Source organism: Moschus berezovskii, chromosome 18 (assembly GCF_049115385.1).
Source record: "Moschus berezovskii isolate FMDL1 chromosome 18, NW_MosBer_1.0, whole genome shotgun sequence".
Lineage (NCBI taxonomy): Eukaryota > Metazoa > Chordata > Mammalia > Artiodactyla > Moschidae > Moschus > Moschus berezovskii.
The window spans coordinates 71,681,279-71,706,652 of record NC_142477.1 but is presented as its reverse complement, the minus strand read 5'-3'; the positions used below and the strand labels follow the sequence as shown (position 1 = coordinate 71,706,652).

Sequence of the window (25,374 nt, the reverse complement as noted above, 5' to 3'; positions counted from 1 at the left end):
GAGGAGGCTGTTTATTAGACAAATAGTTGTTCAAGGATCCATCTTTTTTTTTTCACTTCCCTTCTGAAATTACTGAGATAAGACACATTGGTATATAGATCACAGTCCTCCTTAGGTTACTATTCATTAAGATTTCTGTCTCCGGGAGGGTGGGATTTGTGTAATTAAGACCAGAAAGGATGACTGGGGGCGGGAAGGGAATCCCCCACCCCCTCCTTGCTCTATCTTTAGAATCAAAGCACAGCTCCAGCTGATTTAGTTAAACTTGGCCGGAACAAGGATTCTCAGTTCCATGAGGAAGCTTATATAACTTCCTGGGAGGTCTCCCCCCTACCCTCCCCCCCCCCAGGCCAAGGAACGTTTTGTTGACCCAACTATAAATGAATCAGAAACATTGAGATGCCATCTCTGAATTGGTGTTCATAATGGTAGTGGAAAATAGGGGAGAATAGGAGAAAAAGCACTCAAAATTTGCTGAACTCAAGGTGGGAAGACAGTTATGAAAGATGTTTAGCTGACCTATATTTCTTCACCCTCTTCCTCAAAATGTTGTTCATCTCTTCAACTCCAAGAGTGCCTGCGAAGCAGTGCCCCCCAACCCCTGCGCCTGGGATGGGACACAGAATACCAGTGCTAAAGGAGGCAGCAGCCGTGAGATTCCTGCCAAGCCACCCAAAACCCGTGCATGAGCATCCACCAGCAAATACCTTATCTGGGACAATACGAACTTAGCATTTTGCTCATCCTCCCCCTCCCCCTTGTCAGAGCGATCACAGCCCTCCTTCCTTCTGAGTCCAAATGTGTTCCAGGAAGATTAAACAGAATGCTCCCAGCAGCCACAGTGACCCATCAGACTTGGTCCTTGCAAAAAACAATCACCCCTGCCAGAAGTCATCAGGTGCCGCCATGGTGCCTGGTAGCTACTCCTGGCTGTGTCAGACACTTGGCATCTTCGTTCCATCCACCATCCACACAACCCCTGAGGTCAAGATTCACCCTGTTTTGTAGATAAGGAAACTGAAGCTCAGAGAGGTAAAATAACTTGCTCAAGATCACATGGGCAGTAAATGGTAGAACTGGAGTTTCAGTGCATGTCTGATGTTGGTTTCCATTCTCAGGTTACCAACCCTCCCTTCCCCAGGTGGCTTGGATCAGTGCTGTGGGATGATCAACCCTCTCTAAGGAAGAAAAAGAAATATTTTTAAAATTATGCTCATTGACCCACTAAAACACTGACATGATGAACGTAATTCATGTATATACGTATATATTCACGTATTAGGTACAGATAGCTTATACATTACCTGGCAAGGGAGGAAAGTCATGAGACTGGGAGCTGCCTTCATTGAATCAGTCAGCAGGGTTTAGAGGCTCTCCTCCTGATCAGAGGCTTTACTGATAGGTTGCTGCTAGTCATGTGACATGGGATGGGTGGCGATACCTTCAATCTGAGTTGCAGTCCTGCTCCCAAAGAGAAGAAAAAAAGAAGGTGCATGTATTTATGCCTAGGGGTTTCTCGGGTTTCCCAAGTGGTGAAGAATTTCTCAAGTGGTAAAGAATCCACCTTCCACTGCAGGAGATGCAGTTTCAATCTCTGATTCGAGAAGATCCCCTGGAAGAGAAAATGGTAACCCACTTTAGTATTTTTTTTTTTACCCCTGGGAAATCCCATGGACAGAGGAGCCTGGCAGGCTACATTCCATGGGGTCGCAAAGAGTCAGACACAACTTAGTGACTAAACAGCAGCAGCAGCAGACCTTCTGTAAAATGAAATGCAAAAGGCTGTGTTTTCTAGGACCCAAAATGAAAGCAAAGTGTTAGCTGCTCAGTTGAGTCAGACACGACTGAAGCAACTTACACTCGCACACACACACTGTAACGCAGTGAATCACGCTGAGAGAGGACAGCGGGGATATCTGTGCATTGAAATAGTGTGTATGAACTCCCTACACACTGTGCCTGACACCCTGTGAGTGCTAAATGAGAGGTTCATGCCCTGAATGGAGTCTATTGACTGTCCTACACTCCAGACTCAGTTTCTGGGGGAGATAGCAGTCACAAGACACAGTCCCTATGCTCAGGGAGGGAGAGAGAGTATTGGAGACACACAGAAGGCCATGTGCAAACGCTCAGAGGCAACTGAGGGGAAGCCCTTCCATAGGGCCAAGTGGGGAGCTGGTGTGCAAGGAGGCTTAGTAAGAACTGGGCAGGTGGGGAGGCAGGTCAGTAAGAACCATGGCAGCCTTTTAAGACACAGTGTGGATTTAGATTCTTTCCCGAAGCCCACAGAAGCTTCTGAAGGATTTTAAGCTGGAGGTGACACAATCGGATCCTGTGGGCTGAGATGGGGAGGTTGGATTGGAAGGGGACAAAGTGGTGGGAGTCAAGGGGGTGTAGAGAAATGGTCAGGAATCCAGAGGAGACAATGACAGCTTGAACTAGGGCAGAGTTGTGCAGGGGACTCAGCTATTATAATGACCCCCTACGGCAACTTATACGCCAATTTACACTGTGCTATCAAAAAAAATTATTTCATTTTTGTGTTAACTCTGTTAAGAAAGGATCACTGAACCTTATTTGCTAACAAGGATGTCAAGGCTCCTAGGGTAGAGCCCGAGAGTTCAGAGCTGAGTCAGGATTTCAGGCCCACATCATCTTATTCCCATCTGAGGTTCATGAAACTAGGCAGTGACTGCTGTGGCAAAGAGGTACGTACCTCTTTGAGTGATCTGTCTATGAAGGAGGGAAATTATATCTTGGGAAAGTGATTTCATCAGTCTTTTTATTCTCCTCTTTGCTGGTCATCACAATTGTCCCCATTTTGCAGATGAAAAAGCTGAGGTCTCAGAAAGGTTAAGTGGCTTGCCCAAGCTCGCAGAGAGCAAGGGAGTCAGACCTGGGACTCAAAGCCAGCTCTTTGGAATACCAGTTCAAGTCTACATCCTTTATATGATTCTAGAAATCAAGGATTTGACAGCAAAGAAAAAAAAAAAGATGGATATGTTACGGAATTCTTTAGCTTTGATAACTCTGCCACAATTATGTTAACAGAAGAAGTGAAGTGAAGTCACTCAGTCGTGTCCGACTCTTTGCGACTCCATGGATTGTAGTCTACTAGACTCCTCTGTCCATGGGATTTTCCAGGCAAGAGTACTGGAGTGGGTTGCCATTTCCTTCTCCAATGTTAATAGAGGGTCATGGCTAAATATCTATCCAACACACATTTATCAAGTATCCACTGTGTGCCAAGCACTGAGTTAAGGGTTGGGACATAAAGCAGCTCTATCTGATTATCCATTAATTCATTAAAAAATAAACATTGATTGTGTGTCATCTGCAGGTCAGATTTACTCTTCTCTTGCTTTCGCTGTGTCAGGATGTCATTCAAATTAACTTTTGAAAGGGTGGGAGTTGGCCAGGTTGAGGGGCATCCAGGCAGAAGACAGGGTGTGTGCAAAGGTGTCACATAAAGAGGCGTGATGGTGTCTGTAGTGTCAGGGAGCAGCAGAGGTGGGCTCTGCTTAGGGAGGTTCGGTCCAGGAGGCAAGGGAGGTTGGCTGGACTCAGTCGACCCAGCTCAGCCCTGAGGCTGTTTTCCATTTCCATTTGCTGTGATCTCCAAACTGAATTGCGTGCAGGCTGGTGATATTCTGTTCTACTGGCACACAACACATCTTGTCAGACACAACTTCTCAGGCTTAGAGGTGTCAGATTTGTTACTAGTGGGCTCAGATGGCAAAGAATCCACCTGCAACGCAGAAGACCCAGGTTCGACCCCTGGGTCAGGAAGAACACTTGGAGAAGGACATGGCAACCCACTCCAGTATTCTTGTCTGGAGAATTACATGGAGCCTGGTGAGCTACAGTCTTTGGGGTCACAAAGAGTCGGATACAACTGAGCCAACAACACTGGTAATATTCAAAAATGAAGTGGGAGGTGATGATGGGATTGGCTGGGAAGGGCCATGAAGGGAGATAGGTCTTCTGTTTCTTGTAGGGGTTTGAGCTCATGGCTACAGGCATTTTTCAACACATAGCAGAGTACACTTAAGATCTGTGCACTTCACTCTATACATAAACCTTATCTCAACAAAAGGAACCATAAACAAACATTAACTCTAATTGATGATATACACAGTGAAGCCTTTAGAGCTGAAGTGTACTGATGTCTGCAGCTGACTTTGAAATGTATCAAAAAGGAAGTGGGGCTTCCCTGGTGATTCCCTGGTAAAGAATTCGCCTGCCAATGCAGGAGACACTGGTTTGATCCCTGATCTGGAAGATTCCCGTATGCCGCGGAATAACTAAGCTTGTGCACCCCAACCATCAAGCCTGTGCTCTAGAGTCCATGAGCCACAACTACTGAAGCCTGCGTGCCCTAGAGCCCACACCCTGCAACAAGAGAAGCCACCACCGTGACAAGGCCACACGCCACAACTAGAGAAGAGCCCCGCTCTTCTTGCGACCCCATGGATTGTAGCCTACTAGGCTCCTCTGTCCATGGAAACTAGAGAAAAACCCACAAAGCCACGAAGACCCAGCATAGCCAAAACTAAATAAATACATTAAAAAGAAGAAGAAAATGGATTCACAGATGGGCAGATGGGAAGAAAAGTGATCAAGCAAGTGAAATGTTATGGTGGAATCGAGGTATCGGGTGTTCACCCTGCTTTTTTAGAACTTTTCTGTATTGCTGAAAGTTTTCATCATGTTGGGTAGAAAAGTGAATTAGGAAGCAGGGGATAAGACAGAAACACATAGCGGGGCCTGTAGTCCCCAGGGGGTGTGGGTTTCTCTCACTTGGTTGTTACTGCCACACAAGATTATAGGTTCAGTGATGCCAGGTCCTCCCATTTTTATGTGAAGTCTTCCGATTTTTAAGTGTCAGGAAACAATTCATAGTAAATTATCAAGCAAATAAATGATTTGGCATGAGGACCATGATTGCGTTACTTCTGCCAAGAAACAGATGATTGGGAGTGTGTGCTTCACGCCCCAGCTGTGTTCCATCCCGCCCAGCACACATCCCCAGCAGTGAGGCCTTGGGCAGGCACCTCACCTCCCAGAGCCTCTTTGTCTTTATCTAGAAAACAGGGCTAAAAATAAAGCCTAGATCAGTAGGCTGAAGTGAAACTTAGCGTAGTATCTGGCATCCACTGGTTACTGAATGAATGGTGGCTACCACTGTCCCTGGCTTTCTGGGAAGGCTAAAGCAGTGCTGAGCTCCCACAGCCACAGTGGGCCGTGCCATCTGCCTACTCAGTGTGAGGAAATGTGGCCAGCCATGCTTGGAGGGGTCCTCATCCTCCCCACTTTCTTCTCCATCTTCTAACAACCCCATGCTGTCGCTCAGTTGTGTCCGACTCTGCGACCCCATGGACCCCCTTGATATCTCTAATTTTCTCGAAGAGATCTCTAGTCTTTCCCATGGGATTGTTTTCCTCTATTTCTTTGCATTGATCACTTAGGAAGGCCTTCTAATCTCTCCTTGCTATTCTTCGAACTCTGCATTTAGATGGGTTTATCTTTCCTGGTCTCCTTTGCCTTTCACTTCCCTTCTTTTTTACCCTAGTTTATTCACTTTCTCCATATGATCCTTATAGAGGCTCGTTCCATTCATTCATTCGCTTGTTCCTTTCAACATGTTCTTTGCTTTAAAAGATGCTCTTCAGATTTATCTTTAATCTGCAGCCCTCTGCAGAGGGCTTATGTTGACAGGGATATGTATATAAGAACTATTTCGCTTCCTCCTTCATTATAAGCAAAAGAGAGCACGGGTGTGATCATACGTAACAGATGACATGTGGTGCAGCACAGGGAACCCTGACCAGCAGTAAGGACTGTGATGAACTGTGTGCCCGTAGCGGAGAGGCAGATGCCACCCACAGCCTGTCCAGGTGGTTGCTGTCACCACAGTATTCAGTCCAGTGGTGCTAGAGCTTCTGGCTGCTTTCTTTTCCCCAAGAGAAACCGTGAACAAGAATTCCTATGCCAGATCTTTCTGTTTTGAAGTCTGACAACTATTTTAAGTTCTAATTGAAACAACAGTGACAAAACTGTGCAAGTCAAAATAGGTAGTGTCAGTAGGTCAGGTGTGGCCTGTGGGCCAGCAGCAGGCACCTCTGGTTGTTTCATGAACCTGACACGGTTTGTAATCACATGCATGTCCACTGGAATGCTGGCTCATTTACTCTGTATGCCCTGTTAGACCACCAGTGGCCATGGCTCCTCATTTTAATCTCTGTGTTGCCAGTGCTCACTCTGGGATCTTGGTCAACTCTGTGCCTTCAGGTCCCCATGTATGAGAAAAGATTAGACTAGGCTGGTCTTTCCAAATTTCCCTGATCAAAATGCTCAAAGGGGCATGAAAAAGGAGCCACAAACAGCTCCTTTAAAATATTGAGCAGATGCTCAGCCTTCATTCATCCTGAAGAAGTGTGCTTGAACCTGAGATGGAGACACGTAAAGGTGATTAGGTGGAAGGTATGAGGAAAGCGTTCTCACCTACGGTTGGCGGTGTGCACATTGCTACCGCCTCTCAGAAGCGATGTGACAATGCCTACCCGAATGACGAAAGTACAGACTTTTGACTACAAATGTCAAATCATGCATATGTGTGAGAGGATGTGTATACTATTTCTTTCAGCATTGGTTGCATTGGCAGGTCGGAAGCAACCGAACAATCAACCATCAACAGGGAATTGATTAAATACACTGTAGTTCATCTATATAGTAGATTACTATGCAGCCATTAAAAAAAAAAAAAGAGGGAGGACCTTATCCAGTGTGTGCTGGTAAATGTGTAACAACCAGTTCTCCAACTTAGAGTGGAGCCGGGGTGGGCAGCCAGATCGTAGCATTTGCCCTCGGGGTGAATACCACCATGGCCAATTTCAAGCTTCTGCTAACAAGCGGTTTCTGAAATTGGGCTTGAGAAGAGAGCCATTCCTGTTGACTTTAGCACATCACCACCTTTATTAACTGATATGAAAAGATCTCCAAGATGTATTAAATGTAAAAAAAAAAAAAGAAAATGTGGAACAGCATATATAGTAGATGATCATAAATATATAAAAAGAGAGGGGACATGATAAAGAATGTAACAGATACACAAACTGGCTTGTACATCACAGGTTTCTCCGGAAGAATGCATACATGTACACACACAGGGAACCATTGACTTTGGTTGGGACTAGGAGCAGGAACCAAGTGACCAGGGCGCACAGTGGATAGAAACTCTTTATTAACACCCATTTATACTATGTCAATTATTGGCGATTCAATGATGTGTCTTACATACCCAAAACATTTGCGTTAAGCATACCTCAGGGGACTTCCCCGGTGGTGCAGTAGGTAAGACTCCTCCTGCCAATGCAGGGGACACGGGTTTGGTCTCTGGTCTGGGAAGATTCCATACGCTGCAGAGCAACCAAGCCCATGCACCACAGCTACTGAGTCTGCCCCTGCATGCCTGGAGCCTGTGCTCCACAGCAGGAGGGGCCGCTACAATGAGAAGCCTGTGTGCTGCAATGAGGAGTAGTTCCCGCTCGCCACAACTAGAGAAAGCCCACGCAAAGCAATGAAGACGCAGCACAGCCAAAAACAGACCAACAAAATAAATGTAAAACATTTTTAAAATTGTCCCAGATTGCCAGGAAATTTTACTGAATACTGATTCCCTGGCCTCTGCAGGGGAGATTCTGATCCTATATCCTGTGTGTAAGATTGAGGAAATTCGTTTGTAACAAGTTTCTCAGATGATTCTTCTTTTTTTTTTCCCTCCATTGGAGGATAGTTGCTTTATAATATTGTGTTGGTTTCTGCCATACATCCACATGAATCAGCCACAGGTACACATGTGTCCCCTCCCCCCGAACCCTTCTCCTAGATCCCCTCTCCCTGGATCGAGCTCCCTGAGTCACACAGCAAATTCCCACTGGCTCTCTGTATTACATATGGTGATGCTTATGTTTCCATGCTGTCCTCGCAATTTGCCCCACGCTCTCCATCCCCCACTGTGTCCACAAGTCTGTTCTCTTTGTCTGCATTTCCATTGCTGCCCGGCAAATAGGTTCATCAGTTCCATCTTTTTAGACTCCATATGCATGCGTTAATATACAATATTTGTCTTTCTCCTTCTGATTTACTAACTCTGTATAATAGGCTCTAGGTTCATCCACCTCATTAGGACTGACTCAAATGTATTCTTTTTTATAGCTGAGTAATATTCCGTTGTATGTATGCGCCACAATTTCTGTATCCATTCATCTGTCAATGTGCCTCTAGGTTGCTTCCATGTCCTAGTGATTGTAAAAAGTGCTGCAGTGAACTTTGGGGTACATGCATCTCTTTCAATTATGATTTTCTCAGGGTTTATACCCAGTGGGTTTCTCAGGTGGTGCTAATGGTAAAGAACCCGCCTGACAATGTAGGAGATGTCAGAGATGTGGGTTCAATCCAAATGGCAACCCACTCCAGTATTCTTGCCTGGAGAATCCCATGGACAGAGGAGACTGGTGGTCCATGGTCTATAGGGTCACAAAGAATCGTACACTACTGAAGTGACTTAGCTAGCTATATATCCAGTAGTGAGATTGTTGGGTCATATGGTAGTTCTATTCCTAGTTTTTTAAGGAATCTCCATACAGATGGCACTGCCTAGCCCAACCTTTCCAATTCTTATTTTAATTAAGATTTTTTTAAAGCCTTTATTGAATTTTATAATATTGCTTCTGTTTTATGTTTTGTTTTTTGGCTGAGAGGCATATGGGAACTTAGGTCCCCCACCAAGGATTGAACTCGCATCCCCTGCTTTGAAAGGTCACTGGACTGCCAGGTAAGTCCCCCAACCTTTCCATTTTACAGGGACTGGCAACGGTGGCCCACAGAGAATGTCCTGGCCTTAGGTCACCCAGGGAGTCAGGGGTGAAGGCAGAGCATTCCTGGTCAGGGGCAGCCCTCAGGGGCTAAGAGTGAGACCCAGGGAGAGATGTGACATGTCTGGGCCATCACAGCCACAGCCCAGGAGAATTCTACCCAACATACACAAGGGCACCTCCTGGCTCTTTTCTGCTTTCTTGGTCTCCAATCCACATTCTGAACCACGGGGCACACCCACCTGTCAATCTTGATCTGATCCTCAGATGAAGAGGCTGACCCAGAAGACAGGGGGCAGGGCACACGCTCCTTTATTTAGTAGCTCTGGCACAGCAAGTATCATCTGCTACCTTCCCAGCACTCAGCACCAGCCGCTGTTTCACGATGAAGAGAGATGGGGGTGGGGGGGCAGCAATGAAAGGAAAGGAAGGAAGAAGGAAGAAAGACCACTTCTCCAAAAGCCTTTTGCTAATACACTTGGCTGCAACTGTGTATCAGTAACATCTGATAGACTTGGCTCAGTCCCTCTGTGTCAACTGTGTCACCGTACCTGCCTTTTACACATGCAATGAACTGTGTATTTTTACATCTTGCCTCCATAGGAAACCACCAACTCAGTCCCCGAGACAAATTGAATCAAGTTCTCCGGGCGTTTTTTTCCCTTCAGTTAACACGAAGACTGGCATATATCAGAGGTGCAAGCCTCCGTGCGTTATGTGACCACAAACAGGGATGCAGCAGAATGTACACCCCGAATTATGCTTTTACGTGCTCATTGGAGACACTTGTAATCATGTTTTATTACTGGTCTCCTCCCCAGCATAATGAACTTTGATGAAATAATGAAACAGCCCTGGCGCCTGAGCAGTCGGGCTGGCGGCCTCCCCAGCTAAGACCTCCCATGAGGACAATAGCTCGAGCTGGGCGCCCGGCTCCAGTGGCAGCATCAGGGCGGAAAAGCTGGCAACCAGCCCCTCCCTCCCCGCCCCCCGCCTCCTCCCCGACTGCCGGGCCTGCCCCCTGAGTCACAGAAATGCCACGGCCAATTGGAAATGAGGCGCAGGCCAGGAAAGCTGGTGTTTAGGCAGTTGGAGAACAGAAAAGCAGCATGGGAGGGGGGCATAACCACCCTTCCATCACCTTATTCTATCCAGATGGGGAAACTGAGGCCCAGAAAGGGGAAATGACCCCACCAAATGCACACAGTGGTGGAGGAGGGATTAGAAGCCAGATTTCCTGCCTCCTAATTGAACGTGTTTCCACTGCAAGGTTCTTCTGTTAACCAGTGATTCTCCAGCCCAGCAGAAGCTTTGAAATCTGAGATTCCATCCTACCCTATGCAGAGGTAGGGCCCTACCCCTGAGGTAACTGATTTGGGAGGCTTATTTGGCAAAGGGAGGTGTCTGTGCTTCCCCAGTAATTCTGACGTTTGACCAGCTATGAGAGGAGTCAGCAGTGATAGATTTGAAGTCCTCACCAAGTGAAGATGGCTAGTTTTTGCAATTTTAGGTGTGGCCATTTCCCCACAGCATCATTGGGGATGTCTGGGATCAGACTGCATTTTAGCACAGTCTTCTCCAGTTTGAGGAGCATGTGGTATCTCTTCTGTGTAGCCCAGAGTATGTGCTGAAGATCAGATTCCATCATTGTAGAGAAACAATACTGTTTGCTGCTACTGGGTCATAACAACCTCTGCCGTGAGCAGCTACAGTCTAGATTCCATGACCTGCAAGGAGCTCAGATTATTCCCATTTCACAGATGAGTGAACTGGGGCTAAAGAAGTTATTGGAAACTTCAAATCCAAGATCTTTCAAGAGTTCTTTTGTTTTTGTTTCCTAACCCCCTTCCCTATTGCATGAATGTTTAGGAGGAGGGAATGCTTCATGTGAATTATCATTGTAAATTACTGTGTTTTCCAGCCAATGTGTCTGGAGGCTTTTTGAGGAGAATCCCATTCCCCTTTGAGGAGAATTCCCAGCCCATGTCAAATGAAATGAATTTGTTTTTTCAAAGGCACAAACAGGTAGATGGAGGTATTGATGACTCCTTAGAAAAAAAAACCTCATTTCTTTATGTTACATCATTTAAACCTTGATTTTAAATGCACTGTGAGAAACCTGTATACTGGTCAGGAAGCAACAGTCAGAACTGGACATGGAACAACAGACTGGTTCCAAATAGGAAAAGGAGTACGTCAAGGTTGTATATTGTCACACTGCTTATTTAACTTATATGCAGAGTACATCATGAGGAACGCTGGGCTGGAAGAAGCACAAGCTGGAATCAAGATTGCTGGGAGAAATATCAATAACCTCAAATATGCAGATGATACCACCCTTATGGCAGAAAGTGAAGAGGAACTCAAAAGCCTCTTGATGAAAGTGAAAGAGGAGAGTGAAAAGGTTGGCTTGAAGCTCAACATTCAGAAAACAAAGATCGTGGCATCTGGTCCCATCACTTCATGGGAAATAGATGGAAAAACAGTGGAAACAGTGTCAGACTTTATTTTTTGGGGGGCTCCAAAATCACTGCAGATGCTGATTGCAGCCAGGAAATTAAAAGACGCTTACTCCTTGGAAGGAAAGTTATGACCAACCTAGATAGTATACTAAAAAGCAGAGACATTACTTTGCCAACCAAGGTCCGTCTAGTCAAGGCTATGGTTTTTCCAGTGGTCATGTATGGATGTGAGAGTTGGACTGTGAAGAAAGCTAAGCGCCAAAGAATTGATGCTTTTGAACTGTGGTGCTGGAGAAGACTCTTGAGAGTCCCTTGGACTGCAAGGAGATCCAACCAGTCCATTCTAAAGGAGATCAATCCTGGGTGTTCATTGGAAGGACTGATGCTAAAGCTGAAACTCCAATACTTTGGCCACCTCATGCGACAAGTTAACTCACTGGAAAAGACTCTGATGCTGGGAAGGATTGGGGGCAGGAGGAGAAGGGGACAACCGAGAATGAGATGGCTGGATGGCATCACCGACTCGATGGACATGAGTTTAAGTGAACTCCGGGAGTTGGTGATGGACAGGGAGGCCTGGCGTGCTGTGATTCATGGGGTCGCAAAGAGTCAGACATGACTGAGCGACTGAACTGAACCGAACTGAAGCAGTGTGAGGAATATATATGTGAGGTGATCATTTTTACTTTTTAAATAACTTTACTGAGGCGTTTTACATATCTTGTAATTTATTCATTCCAAGTACACAATCCAATGAAGTTCTAGTACATCTCCAAAGGTGTACCCCATCACCATAAACCAGTTTTAGAACATTTCATCACTCCATTATTATCTCTCATGCATACTTGCTAGTCTCTCATGCCCACCTACCCCCAACTCTCCTCCCCCCCACCCCCGGTCCAGGTAACACCTAGTTTGCTTCCTATCTTGCTAGAAAGCAAGTTTTTTTTTCTGGACCTCCCGTATTAATGGAGTGGTCTCTTATGTCTGACCTGTTTTCACTGAGAATGATGTTTTTGAGATTTATTTCTTTTGATTCCAGAATAGCATTCCATGGTATGGATGTATTGCACTTTTGTCTATTATTTATATCTGAGTTAACTGTATCTATACTCAGGGGAAGATAGTTAACATTCAAAGGATGCTCATCAAGAATCAATGCTCCACAGGCACCTCAAATATTCTGGTCTAAATCTGCACCAAATGGTTGGTTGTATAGAAAATAGGATATTAGCGATCACTTTCCTTTAGTGAAGTGAGCATTACTCAAGAAACATGGTTTCTTACAGGCACAGGTCCTCTCTGCCCAGTGCTTCCTTTTTAAGTATGGTTTCTGTTTCCCCTGGAAACTCAACTGAATGTCCTGGGTGGTGTGTAGTTCCCAGAATGGAATGAGCTGGTCCTGAAATGTACCTGTTGGGACACTAAGGACAAAGAATCAAGACCTCACTTCTTTTGTTATAGGAACTGATTCTCATATTTGTCTGTGTTAGGTGACTTTTTTTTTTTCTTATTTACTAAGAAATGATGTTCATGTAGCAAAATTCAGCCAGAGACTTGTTTTCATTATATTGTGCAATCCAGTAGTGAAGCTGTGAGGTAGGACGTAGGGAGTCCACAGCTCCCAGTTCCCTGACCTGCCCCCTGAAAGAAATTCACAATCAGTCAGATTGACTTAGACCATTTTCCAACAGTTTCAAGATTATTCACTGAGCACCTGGGTGCTGGACTGTTGGGCTGCACCCTGAAGGCTGGCAAGTCTTGTAGTTGCCCAGCCTCAAGACCAAAGAAAGAGCTCAGAGACAGTGACAGAGACATCAGTGGTTTATTGAACGGGGGGACCTTAGACAAAGGGTCCTGAAGAGACACCCCACCATGTGCAGCAGATGGTGGGCAGGAGATGGCAGCTGTCTTGAGGGAAAGGAACAGGGCTAATATATTGTTTATGGGGGGACTGACGTCAGGTAGGCTCATCAGTGACCAGGGACTAATTAATAAAAAGGACTTGTTGGTCATCTGGTGGAGCAGATGTACAGATGTCAAGAGAACAACCATCTTGAGTGGCCTGACCATACATGGGCACTGGATATCAGGGTGTGGGAGACATTACCCATCACCACCCTTTGAAGATTGGCATGGACGTGTGAGTGATCCTGGCTGGTAAGACGTGAGCAGGCTTCCAGTCCACAGCAGTTATTCCTGGTCTCAAGACTTCACCCCTGCTGCTGGGAACCCTGAAGCCTGAGCTGAGAATCACCCTAAAATGAAGACTCATCCTTCAGCCTAGGTGCCTAACGACTATGCTGAGCAGAGCTGCTGCCCACCTGTAGTGGATGGGCCGCTTGAGCAAGAAATAAACTTTTATTAGTTTAAATCACTGAAATCAGGAGTTGTTTTTTATTGCATCCTAATCCAGCCTATACTGGTGGACTACAAAAGGAAGCATGCTCAAGCACCGTCCTTGACTCAAGGAACTGGCAGTGACGTGGGGAAGTCAGGCATTCCTCAGTCCATTAAAAGAAAAAATGGAGACTCACAAACTGTGATAAATGTATGGTGAGTTCAGAATATACCTGTAAGGAGCTGAAGATAGTTGAGGGGAATCACAAAAAAAGAAAGCATGAGCAAAAACTCCCAGAGGAGATTCAAGTTGTCCTTCTGAGGTAACACAAGTGTGATGACCAGGAGCTCAGAGAACTTTCTAGGTGTTCACTGAAGCCAGCAGTGTTCCTGTGTGGCGTGAGGACCAGCAGATGCACATCTCTGCCCCTCCCCAGCCCCAGGCGAGGAAACCAGGGCAGCAGGAAGGGCCGTGTCCTGCCTGGAGCTGGTCTCCAAGCTCTGTGCAGACCACGCTCTCTGAGCAGCCCAATGACCTAGACGGGAGCGGCCAAAGAGGTGACCCTGGAGCCCTTGCACACCTAGTGTCTCAGGATCCTGGCACTACCAGTTCTCCCTAAGGGAACCAAAGGATCAAGCTGCCAATGTAATAGTTTTAACTACAATGGAAAGTTGTTATTCACACATATGATACTAATAATACTTTGCCTTTGTACTTGAAAGTTTACAAAACACTTTCTTTATATTAAACATGCTTTTATGTATATTAGAAACATGCCAGCAGCTTCCCAGTCACTTAGAATAAAATACAAGTTCCTTAGCATGGCAGATGAGGCCCCATAGGATGCCAGCTGCACCCCGGTCTCCAGCCAGATCTGCCCCTCACTCATGTTGCTCCAGCCACCCCAGCCACCTTGCATTTTCTCATGCCAGCCACATACATACCCACTCAGAGCCTTTGCACATGTGGCTCTTTCTGCTAGAACATTCATTCCATATATATTTATAGGAAGGCCCTTTCTTCTCTCCTTTGGCTCAAGTATCCTTTCTTCAAAGAGAAATTTCCTTGATGCTGGGTTAGGTTGCTTCTCTCCTTCTAGTCATATCCAAATACGCGATTTTAGTATCTTTATAGCAAGTGGCACCATTTAGTGTAAATAATTCACCTCTCATTCATCTGCCTCCCTATTCTAACTGTGAGGGCGCAGGCCTATTTCTATTGTAAACGTCACACCTGGAATGGTTCATTGGCTTGCCATCCTATTATATCTACTTTCACCCATGAAGAAAGAGAGGGAAAATGGTCTGATCACCATGCCAGAGCTAACAGTTAGTCAGGAAGAATGAAAATCCAGATCTTGGCCCCTGAGTCTATGGGGTTTTTCTCCCCACTCAATGGAGCCAAGCCTCACTGTCCAATGTCTTGTGCTCTGGGTTTGTTTCATGAAGAATCTCTCTCAAGTGACAGCCACATTTCAATAAGGCTGATGAACTAGTCCACAGTAGAAGGTGACTGATTTTCTGCAGCCCTTCCCAGGAGGACTTGGATTTTAATAAAGAATGAGAGGAGCAGCCTGACCTCAGCATAAGCAGATGGGTCCTGCCCTGACACTGCCATGCTGAATCTGAATGAAACCACTTCAAAATGAAGGTCATTGTCACCCGGAAGCCATTTCACAAGGACTTTCCTCAAATCAGCTCCCAGGTCAAGATAGTGAAATCCTGGTCTGTCTCAGACCAGGTTAAGGTGACCTTTACAGCTAGGTAGCTCATTCACTGAAGGCTTCAATTCAGACTTACCAGTAAGCAACGCAATATGTCTATCACATTGCTATTAAAAAAAAAAAAAAGGTTCACTTTACAGCTTTAAATTTGTGCCTCATTTTGGGACCTCATCTAATATTTTTAAAACAAACTATTCATTGTTTTGTGAATAACATAATTATATTCCATTGTCACATTTTTGGTTAATAGCATGAATTATTCAATGCAAATTAATGTCACAGTGCTTGTAACTCTGATTTGTCATTTCTGCCTTTTTTCATAATGCCCAGACGCTCACACACACACACACACACACACACATACATACACAAAAATCACTCCAGTTTCAAGAGACCCAAAAAGAGAATGGCAAAGCAGAATATGAATTTGGAATGCCAACTTCTGTTCTTTATGAAGAGTTCTGGCGTATTTTGAGTTGGAGATGAGCTGGCATTGTTTAGAGGAGGTGAGTGACCCCCTAATGGAAAGGGCTTGTCCTAGCTCAGGAGCCCCACAAGGGGCCAGGATTAGAACCTGACCTTGCTGTAACCATTTCAAGGATCCCTGAGATCTCTTTCGTGCAGTTCCTTGAGCTCTGCGGGAGATGAGAACAAAGCTCGGGTTGCTGCCCTCCTTCTGCTATCAGTGGGCGGGATCTGAGCCCTCTCCAGCTGAGCCCTGGGTACCTGCGGAACAGTCTGTGTTGTTGTCTGCTGCTGGAAGAGAACACCGATAAGAGAAGAGATTAGGTGACTAATCCTGCTCCATGCCCTTACACAGTGCCAGCAGGTAACTCATTGAAGCTTAATGGCTGGATTTAGTCCTGATGGAGACCTGCAGGACTGTTATCAGGAGCGCAGTTCTATGGGTAGATGGAAAAACATGTTCGTTAAGATGTGTAAATGTGTCTGTGTGCAAGAATACAACATACTGTGTGCACTCTCATGCATATGTAATAGGCAAAAACAAATCTGACTCCATATTGGATTTGTTTCTTTTACTTTAAAGTTTGCATTCTGTTATTTTTGCTCTGAGGTAAGAATGTTGCCTATAGCCTGAAATATACAGGATAGCCCATTCTGAAAGACTCTGACCTCTAAGGGTATAATACTTTTCCATTCATACAGAGATAAAGAGTTGCAGAACAGAGAAAGACATTTGCCTTGTTGGAGGTTTGCAAGAACATCATGACCTGACCTACATGGACAGCTGTAAGTGCAAAGGATTCTGACACCAAGAGGTTTGCAACAACCAACCACATTCCACCCTCACCTTGCCTTTAAAAATACTTTTCTGAAACCCCTGGGGAGTTCAGAGTTTGGGGGCATGAGCCACCTGTCTCCTTGCATGACCCTACAAGAAAGGTTTCTCTGCTCTGAACTGTGACATTTTTGTTTGTTTGGCCTCGCTGTGCTTCCGGCACAGGAACTTGTGTTTGGTGATATATATATATGTATGAGGGAGGGTGGAGAGAAAATGCACCAAACAGCAAAAGAATTGGAAAAGCCTTGGAGATGTAGTTCCAGCACCTTCTTTTACAGATGGGAAACTGGTGCCCAAATGAAGGAAAGGAGTTGCCCAAGAAAGATCTGGCTTCTGCGAGATATTTATCCTGGTCATAGAAGAACATTGAATTTTTCTGGTGTTACTTGCTACTTTTAATCTATAATTTGACCATTTTTATCTCTCTCAGTAGATCTGTTTGCCCTGTGCCCAAAGCCTACTGCTGGGAAACAAAACATTCTTAACCTGGGGCCTGGCACAGTCACTGCAAAGACAGGCAGGTGGCTGCTGGAAAAGCAGAGCAGCTGGAGGGATATGGACATACAGGAGTGGTGAGGTCTGCGGTTCACAGCAAGAACACTCTGGAGTGAAGGAGGCAGCTGCCACTCAGCACCAGTCAGGTATGGCTATGAGTGAAAGAGGCCCAAGAGCTCCAGGCTCCCGCCAAGCCTCAGGAGTCTCAAGAGAATCCAGATCATTTTCGTAAGGCACAATCTCTACTTTGTAAAAAAAACGTAGACAACCATTTAAAACTTTTTTCAACACTCTGACCCACAGAACTCATCTGCAGTCAGAAGGGCACATAGCCCTGATTGTGACCACTTACTGTTTTATTGATGGAAATACTGGGCTCCAGAGAGAAGAATTTGAACCTGAACTTGAATCTTATGCTTCCTTGTACTGTATTATTTTTTTCTACTGCACCATACTGTGTATCTGTAGGTGTAAGGGTGTGTGTGTGTGTGTGTGCAGTTGGACACTATTTGCTGAAGAACCAGGGCTCCACATATCAGAATCTATAGCTCTTTATGGTACAGCATGATCTGTACCCACATCATCAGTACAGCTGTAGCAGGCTAAAAATGTTTCCATGTGTTTCTTCACTTTTTATCCAAGACTGCACAAGCATTTGTCTCTCACTGCATCAGCTTCCCTTACACATACTTTCTCATTTGTACTCCAACCCTGGAACAGAGATTTAAGTAACAGCATTATCCCCATTGACCAGATAAGGAGACTGAGGTCCAAGGTGATGCACGGACCAACCCAAGGTCACATAGGGGGAGAGTGAGAGGTAGAGGGGAACTCAAATGCCTCCAAACTCCCAGTGCAATGTTGATTCCCCCATGCTATTCTGCATTTGTTTGTTTCACCTCCTGACATGCAAGTCCTGCTTATGTTCCTTCCTGGTTTGGGTCCCTTCAGACATTCTTGAGCAAAGGAGCCTGGGATCCTCCCTAAACTCCAAGGAGACAAAAACTTCCCTGAAGACACTGGGAGGCAGCGGGGCTCAGAAGGGGAAAATCCAGATCTTTTCCCTCCCATGGCCTTCCAGAATAGTTTCATTATTTTCTGACAACCTCCTGGAGGGGTAGGACTTGGTTGAAGAAGAAACCATAATTTCAACCCTTTATTTCCTCCCCATGTCTGTATGGGACTAAAGCAGCAGATGGACTTCTGTAGCACAAATTAACCATCAAATTCTAGATATTTGCAGAATCTTGGCAAATTTCAGCATGATGTCCCCAAGGACAGTTTATCACATTTCTGGTGTATTCTCAGAGTCTGGGACAGAGCTTGGCACAGGTGCTCAGTAAATACAAGGGAGAGGAAAGGAAGGAAAGAGAGAGAGAGAAGAAAAAGGAGAAGGAGGAGGGAAATTTATATGTGGATGCCTACCCTTGGAAGGGCTGATGTTGAAGCTGAAACTCCAATACTTTGGCCACCTGATGAGAAGAACTGACTCATTTGTAAAGACCCTGATGCTGGGAAAAATTGAACGCAAGAGGAGAAGAGGACGACAGAGGATGAGATGGCATCACCGACTTAGTGGACATGAGTTTCGGTAAACTCCAGGAGTTGGTGATGGACAGGGAGGCCTGGCGTGCTGTGGTTCATGCGGTTGCAAAGAGTCGGACACGACTAAGTGACCGAACTGAACTGAATCCTGAGAAACCCCAAAATTTAAGGCAGCACCCAGGCACCACCATATATCTAGAACATTGTGGATAATTCATAGCAAAGAATTCCAACTTCAATTATGCTCCATAGACAGGTAGCTGTAGGGAGCAACAGGCAAAATTTTACGATCACTGAGTCAATTGTAACTACGCTACTGACCTGGACAAGTTGTTGTTTGTTTAAATCTTCCTCAGCTTCAGTTTATCCACTGTGTTAGTTTTCTATCATCACTGAAAAAAATTACCCCAAACTTAGAGTCTTAAAGCAACACACATTTATTCACTTGCGGTTCTGAAAATCAGAAATCTAAAAGGGTTGGAGTCCTTCTAGAGGTTCTAGGGTAGAATCCATTCTCTTGCCTTTTAGAAGCTGCCTGCATTCCGTGGTTGGTAGCCCTGCTTCTCTCCAACCTCTGCTTCTGTCGTTGTCGTAGTTCAGTTGCTAAGTCGTATCCAACTCTTTGCAACCCCATGAACTGCAGCACACCAGGCTTCCCTGTCCTTCACTATCTCCCAGAGTTTGCTCAAACTCATGTCCACTGAGTCAGTGATGCTATTCTACCATCTCATCCTCTGTTGCCCCCTTCTCTTGCCCTCAGTCTTTCCCAGCATCAGGGTCTTTCCCAATGAGTCTACTCTTCGCATCAGGTGGCCAAAGTATTGGAGCTTCAGCTTCAACATCAGTCCTTCCAATGAATATTCAAGGTTGATCTCCTTTAAGATGGACTGGTTGGATCTCCTTGCAGTCCAAGGGACTCTCAAGAGTCTCCTCCAACACCAGAGTTCAAAAGCATCAATTCTTTGGCACTCAGCCTCCTTTCTGGTCCAATTCTCATCTTTAAAATTGACCCTCCTGCCTCCATTTATAAGGACCTTTGTGATTATATTGGACCAGCCCAATGATCCAGGGTAACAAATCCATTTCAAGAACCTTAAGTTAATCACATTGGCATAGTCCCTTCATATAAGGTGACAGACTCACAACTCTGGAGCCATTATTCTAGGACACATACGCACACACACATACATGCACGAGATATTACCTCCTATGTCCTTTAAATCATCTCTCGGTTATCATAATATCTAATACAATATGAATACTATGTAAATAATTGTAAGGCTAACATGAATTCTATGTAAATAGTTGCCAATCAGACAATTCAAGTTTTTGAAACAGTCTGGATTTTTTTTTTTAATATTTTCCATCCACAGTTGGTTCTGGATGAAGAACCCCCAGATACAGAGAGCTGACTGTACTTCTCACCAGGTCTCAGGATATCCTTGTGTCTTGCCTGAGGACCATACAATTGTGAAACATCTTTCCCACATTGAGAAATGTGATGCACTCTCAAAGAAGTACTTGAAAAAAAGCCCCCCACATCGCACTACCTGAGAGCAATTCTAGTTCTTGTCATCCTTCTCGTCTTCCCCAGAAAACAGATACATTTGATGTGGCTGCCCTCATACTGTATGTGCCTTTCAATCAAACTTGCTTTTTCACTACTTCTCATGGACCTATTTGCCATGTTCAGGTTACACTGTCATGAAGTTATAACAAAGGGGTCTATCAGGATGCCCCGCAATTTCCTAAGCCATTCCCTAGTGTTAGGCAAACTCAAGGTGACTCTAGTTTATTTGCTTTTTCATATAATTTTGTCTTTGTTGCCTTCAATAAAGTTACTAAGATTACCTTTATTGCATTCATAGTAAATGTGATGGATACTTACATAAGTGTATACATTGCATGTTTATATATAACGCACGTCTTAATAGTATATATGTGTGTATGATATGTACATTACATACATGCGTGCCTGCTAAGTCATCTCAGTTGTTTCTGACTCTTTGCAACTCTGGAGTCCACCAGGCTCCTCCGCCCATGAGATTCTAATACTGGAGTGGTTGTCATGCTCTCATCCAGGGGATCTTCCCAACACAGGGATCGAACCCACATCTCTTACAACTCCTGCATTGGCAGGCAGGTTCTTTACCACTAGCGCCACATGGGAAGCCTATATATTATATGCATATTTTATATTTATTTAAATATCTTAAATATTTCCACAAATAAAATTCTATGTGTATATATAATACGTATTTATAGGTATAAAAATACTGGTAAGTGACTGAATTGACAAATTAATACATGAATAAGAAAGTCAATATATATACAGTGAAATAATTTCATTAGTAAGCAAATTTCTGAGTCATTCACTTGTTGCTTCTACAAATATTTATAAATATTTAAGAAACTAAAATGGATAAATGGGATTCCCTGGTGGCTCAGAAGGTAAAGAGCCTGCCCGCAATGCGAGAGACCTGGGTTCGATCCCTGGGTTGGGAAGATCCCCTAGGAAATGGCAACCCACTCTAAAAAATCTCTTCAATGGAGGAGCCTGGCAGGCTACAGTCCATGGGGTTGCAAAGAGTCAGACATGACTAAGCGACTTCACTCTCACTCAGAAAGGATAGATAGTCAGACATGAACCCACCCTCATGAAACTTACATTCCAGAGGAGAAGGGAGAAAGAATAAGCAAATAATAAATGAATAAGATAATTTCAAATAATAATAGGCAGTGTAAAAAAATAACAGGAAAGAGGGCTGGAGGGAGACAGGAGAGGTTGGGGGTTAACTGTAGACAAGGTTTTGTCTACAGTTTTTTGCAAATGCTCCTCTGAAGATGGCAGCTCCAAGCTGAGATCCAGATGATGCAAAGGAGCCAGGCTACAAACATCCCAGGGAGCAGGATCTAAGGCAGAGAAAAAAATACAGGCAGTGGTAGCTAAACCAGGAAAGAGGTTGGTGTTCAAAAAGCTTGGCTACAGCAGAGTGAGACAGAGTGAAGGTCATACCCAACCAGGGCTCAGAGAGACAAGGACTCAGATCAGGAAGGCCTTGAAGTGCCAAGGGAAGCTACTGGAAGGTTCTAAGCAGAGAAGAAGCATGCATACATTACATAAATGAGTGACAAAAAGACTGAATGGGTGCATGAATGAGTGAGTCGTGAAGGGAAACTCAGACGCGTGGGCGTGAATGAGTGACCGAGGTGCGGGGTGTGGGGTGGGTACTGTGACCACCATCCACATGGCCCTTCAGGACTGAGGACCTTTCACTCCAGACACTGGTTCTCAGCAGAAAGCCACCTTCCCTTCATCATACTCCCTTTCCAGGGCAGCCCACATCTGACAACTGGTCAGCCTGGGGGTATGAAGACCGGGCCCTCTTCACCCGACTTAGGAGAGCTCACAAAGCTCATCCCAGCTTCAGAGCTTTCTTGGGGACGACTGAGGACTCCACTAGACTGCCTCACGGCCGCCTGTCCGCCTTCGCCCCTTCCCTCCTGAGATGATGGTCGTAAGTTATACTCTCATGAACCGCCCCTCTGCTCAGCAGGGAATCCAACCTGAGACAATGTGAGAAGGAGAGGGAGAAAGATAGAAGTGAATCAACTCCAGTGTGTGGGATTCAGCCTCCTTCCAATCAGATTTGCATAACAGCTGCTGAAAGTGTCTGCCAGAAAATGCCTCCCTTCCCTGGTGACTCAGGTAGATGGTAAAGAATCTGCCTGCAATGCAGGAGATGTGGGAGATGCAGGTTCCAACCCTGGGTCAGGAAGATCCCCTGGAGAAGGAAATGGCCACCCACTCTAGTATTCTTGCTGGGAAAATCCCATAGACAGAGGAGCCTGGTGGGCTACAGTCCATGAGGTCACAAAGAATCAGACACGGCTGAGTGACTTTCACTTTTCAAGTTTTTCGCAAGTGGGAGTTTCACTTTTCCTGCAGATCTGCATGTGATGTTGGCATTTGATTCCAAGAGCTGGCAATGGCAATGGCAGACAGAGGTGTCTGGAGGCCCTGCTATCCACCCAAACTCAATTTCTCAGTCCATCAGCCCACAGGGCTCCCACCCCCAAGACCCTCCCCTTCTCCTAACAACATGTGTTGGGAACACAGCACAGGGTGTCCTTTGGGAGACGTTTTTAAAACAAATTTTTGTTTAACCTCCTCTGTGACCCACAGAGTAAATTCATTCCTGAAATATACTCAATTTCTGTTTATTTAAAGAATGTTTGCTTATTTGGTGCTTGCTTGAGTGGAACCACTGTTATTATTCACTTTTCTGTGAGCGTTAACCTGACACGATTTGTCTGGCATCTTTAATTGACCAGAGATTTTTTTTCTGATTATTTTTTGTTTTTCTATGTTGGGGGGAAGGTGCAGGACAGGAGGCAAAAACCAGCTTGAACTTCTGCTCCAACCTGGTGCTGGTTATTGAGAATCCAGACCACACTGTCCAACATGGTAGCCCCCAGCCGCATATGCTCAAGGAGCACTTGAACTGTGGATGGTCCCCATTGAGATGCACTATCAGTATACCAGATTTCCAAAAGCTAGTGCAAAAAAGTGTACAGGCATACCCAGGAGATATTGTCCCTTTGGTTCCAGATCATTGCAATAAAGTGAGTCACACAAATTTTCTGGTTTCCCAACACAGCTCCAACACTTGCCACCTCATGCAAAGAGTTGGCTCACTGGAAAAGGCTCTGATGCTGGGAGGGATTGCGGGCAGGAGGAGAAGGGGAAGACAGAGAATAAGATGGCTGGATGGCATCACCGACTCGATGGACATGAGTTTGAGTGAACTCCGGGAGTTGGTGATGGACAGGGAGGCCTGGCATGCGGTGATTCATGGGGTCACAAAGAGTCAGACACGACTGAGTGACTGAACTGAACTGAACTGAACACATGTAAAAGTTATGTTTAGGTATAGAGGTTCTTTAAAAAACTAGAAATAAGAGTTATCATATTATCTAGCAATCTCACTCATGGACATATACCCAGAGAAAAGTCTAATTCAAAAAGATACATGGTACTCCAACATTCATAGCAGCACTATTTATAATGACCAAAACATGGAAGCAACCTAAGTGTCCATTAACAGATGAAAGGGTAATGAAGATGTGGTATACAATGGAATACTACTCAGCCATAAAAAAGAACAAAACAATACCATTTGTGGCAACGTGGATGAACGTTAAGATTATCATACTCAGTGAAGTAAGTAGGACAGAGAAAGACAAACATATGATATCACTTATATGTGGAATCTGAAACACAGATACAGATGAACTTGTTTATGAAACAAAAACAGACTCACAGACATGGAAAGCAAACTTACAGTTAGATTGTAGCTGCTGCTGCTGCTGCTGCTAAGTCACTCCAGTCGTGTCCGACTCTGTGCGACCCCACAGACAGAAGCCCACCAGGCTCCCCCATCCCTGGGATTCTCCAGGCAAGAACACTGGAGTGGGTTGCCATTTCCTTCTCCAATGTGTGAAAGTGAAAAGTGAAAGTGAAGTCGCTCAGTCGTGTCCGACCCTTAGAGACCCCACAGACTGCAGCCCACCAGGCTCCTCCATCCATGGGATTTTCTAGGCAAGAGTAGGGAAGAGATAAGTCAGGAGTTTGGGATTAGCAGATGCACACTGTGCTGTGCTGGGCTTGGCTGCTCAGTTGTGTCCGACTCTGTGCCATCCCATGGACTGCAGCCCACTAGGCCATTTTGTCCATGGGATTTTCCAGGCAAGATTACTGGAGTGGGCTGTCATGCCCTCTTCCAGGAGATCTTCCCAATCCAAGGATTGAACCCAGGTCTCCTGAATTGCAGGCGGATTCTTTTACCAACTGAACTACCAGGGAAGACCAGATACACACGACTACATATAAAATAGATAAATAACAAGGACCTTCCGCAGTCAAGGCAATGGTTTTTCCCGTGGTCATGTATGGATGTGAGAGTTGGACTGTGAAGAAAGCTGATCGCCGAAGAATCGATGCTTTTGAACTGTGGTGTTGGAGAAGACTCTTGAGAGTCCCTTATACTGCAAGGAGATCCAACCAGTCCATTCTAAAGGAGATCAATCCTGGATGTTCATTGGAGGGACTGATGCTAAAGCTGAAACTCCAATACTTTGGCCACCTCATGAGACGAGTTGACTCACTGGAAAAGACTCTGATGCTGGGAAAGGTTGGGGGCGGGAGGAGAAGGGGACGACGGAGAATGAGATGGCTGGATGGCATCACCGACTCTGTGGACATGAGTTTGAGTGTACTCCGGGAGTTGGTGATGGACAGGGAGGCCTGGCGTGCTGTGATTCATGGGGTCGCGGAGAGTCGGACACGACTGAGCGACTGAACTGAACTGAACTGAACTGAACCGTACAGAACCGGGATCTATATTAAATCTATACTAAATGTCTTGTAATAAACCATAATGTAAAAGAATATGAAAAAGAATATTTTTATGTAACTGAATCACTTTGCTGTGTACCAGGAACTAGCACATTGTCAATCAACTATATGTCAATAAAAAATAAATAAATAAACGAATCCTTAGTAACCAAAACAAAAAATGTTATGTTTTCACAATACTGTTGTCTATTAGGTGAGCAATAGCATTATG

General features: G+C 45.1%; 1 pseudogene; it reads right to left on the bottom strand.

Moving 5' to 3' along the window:
• Window positions 1-25,374, bottom strand: part of LOC129553012 (ribose-phosphate pyrophosphokinase 1-like) — a 62,799-nt pseudogene that overhangs the window by 4,639 nt on the left and 32,786 nt on the right.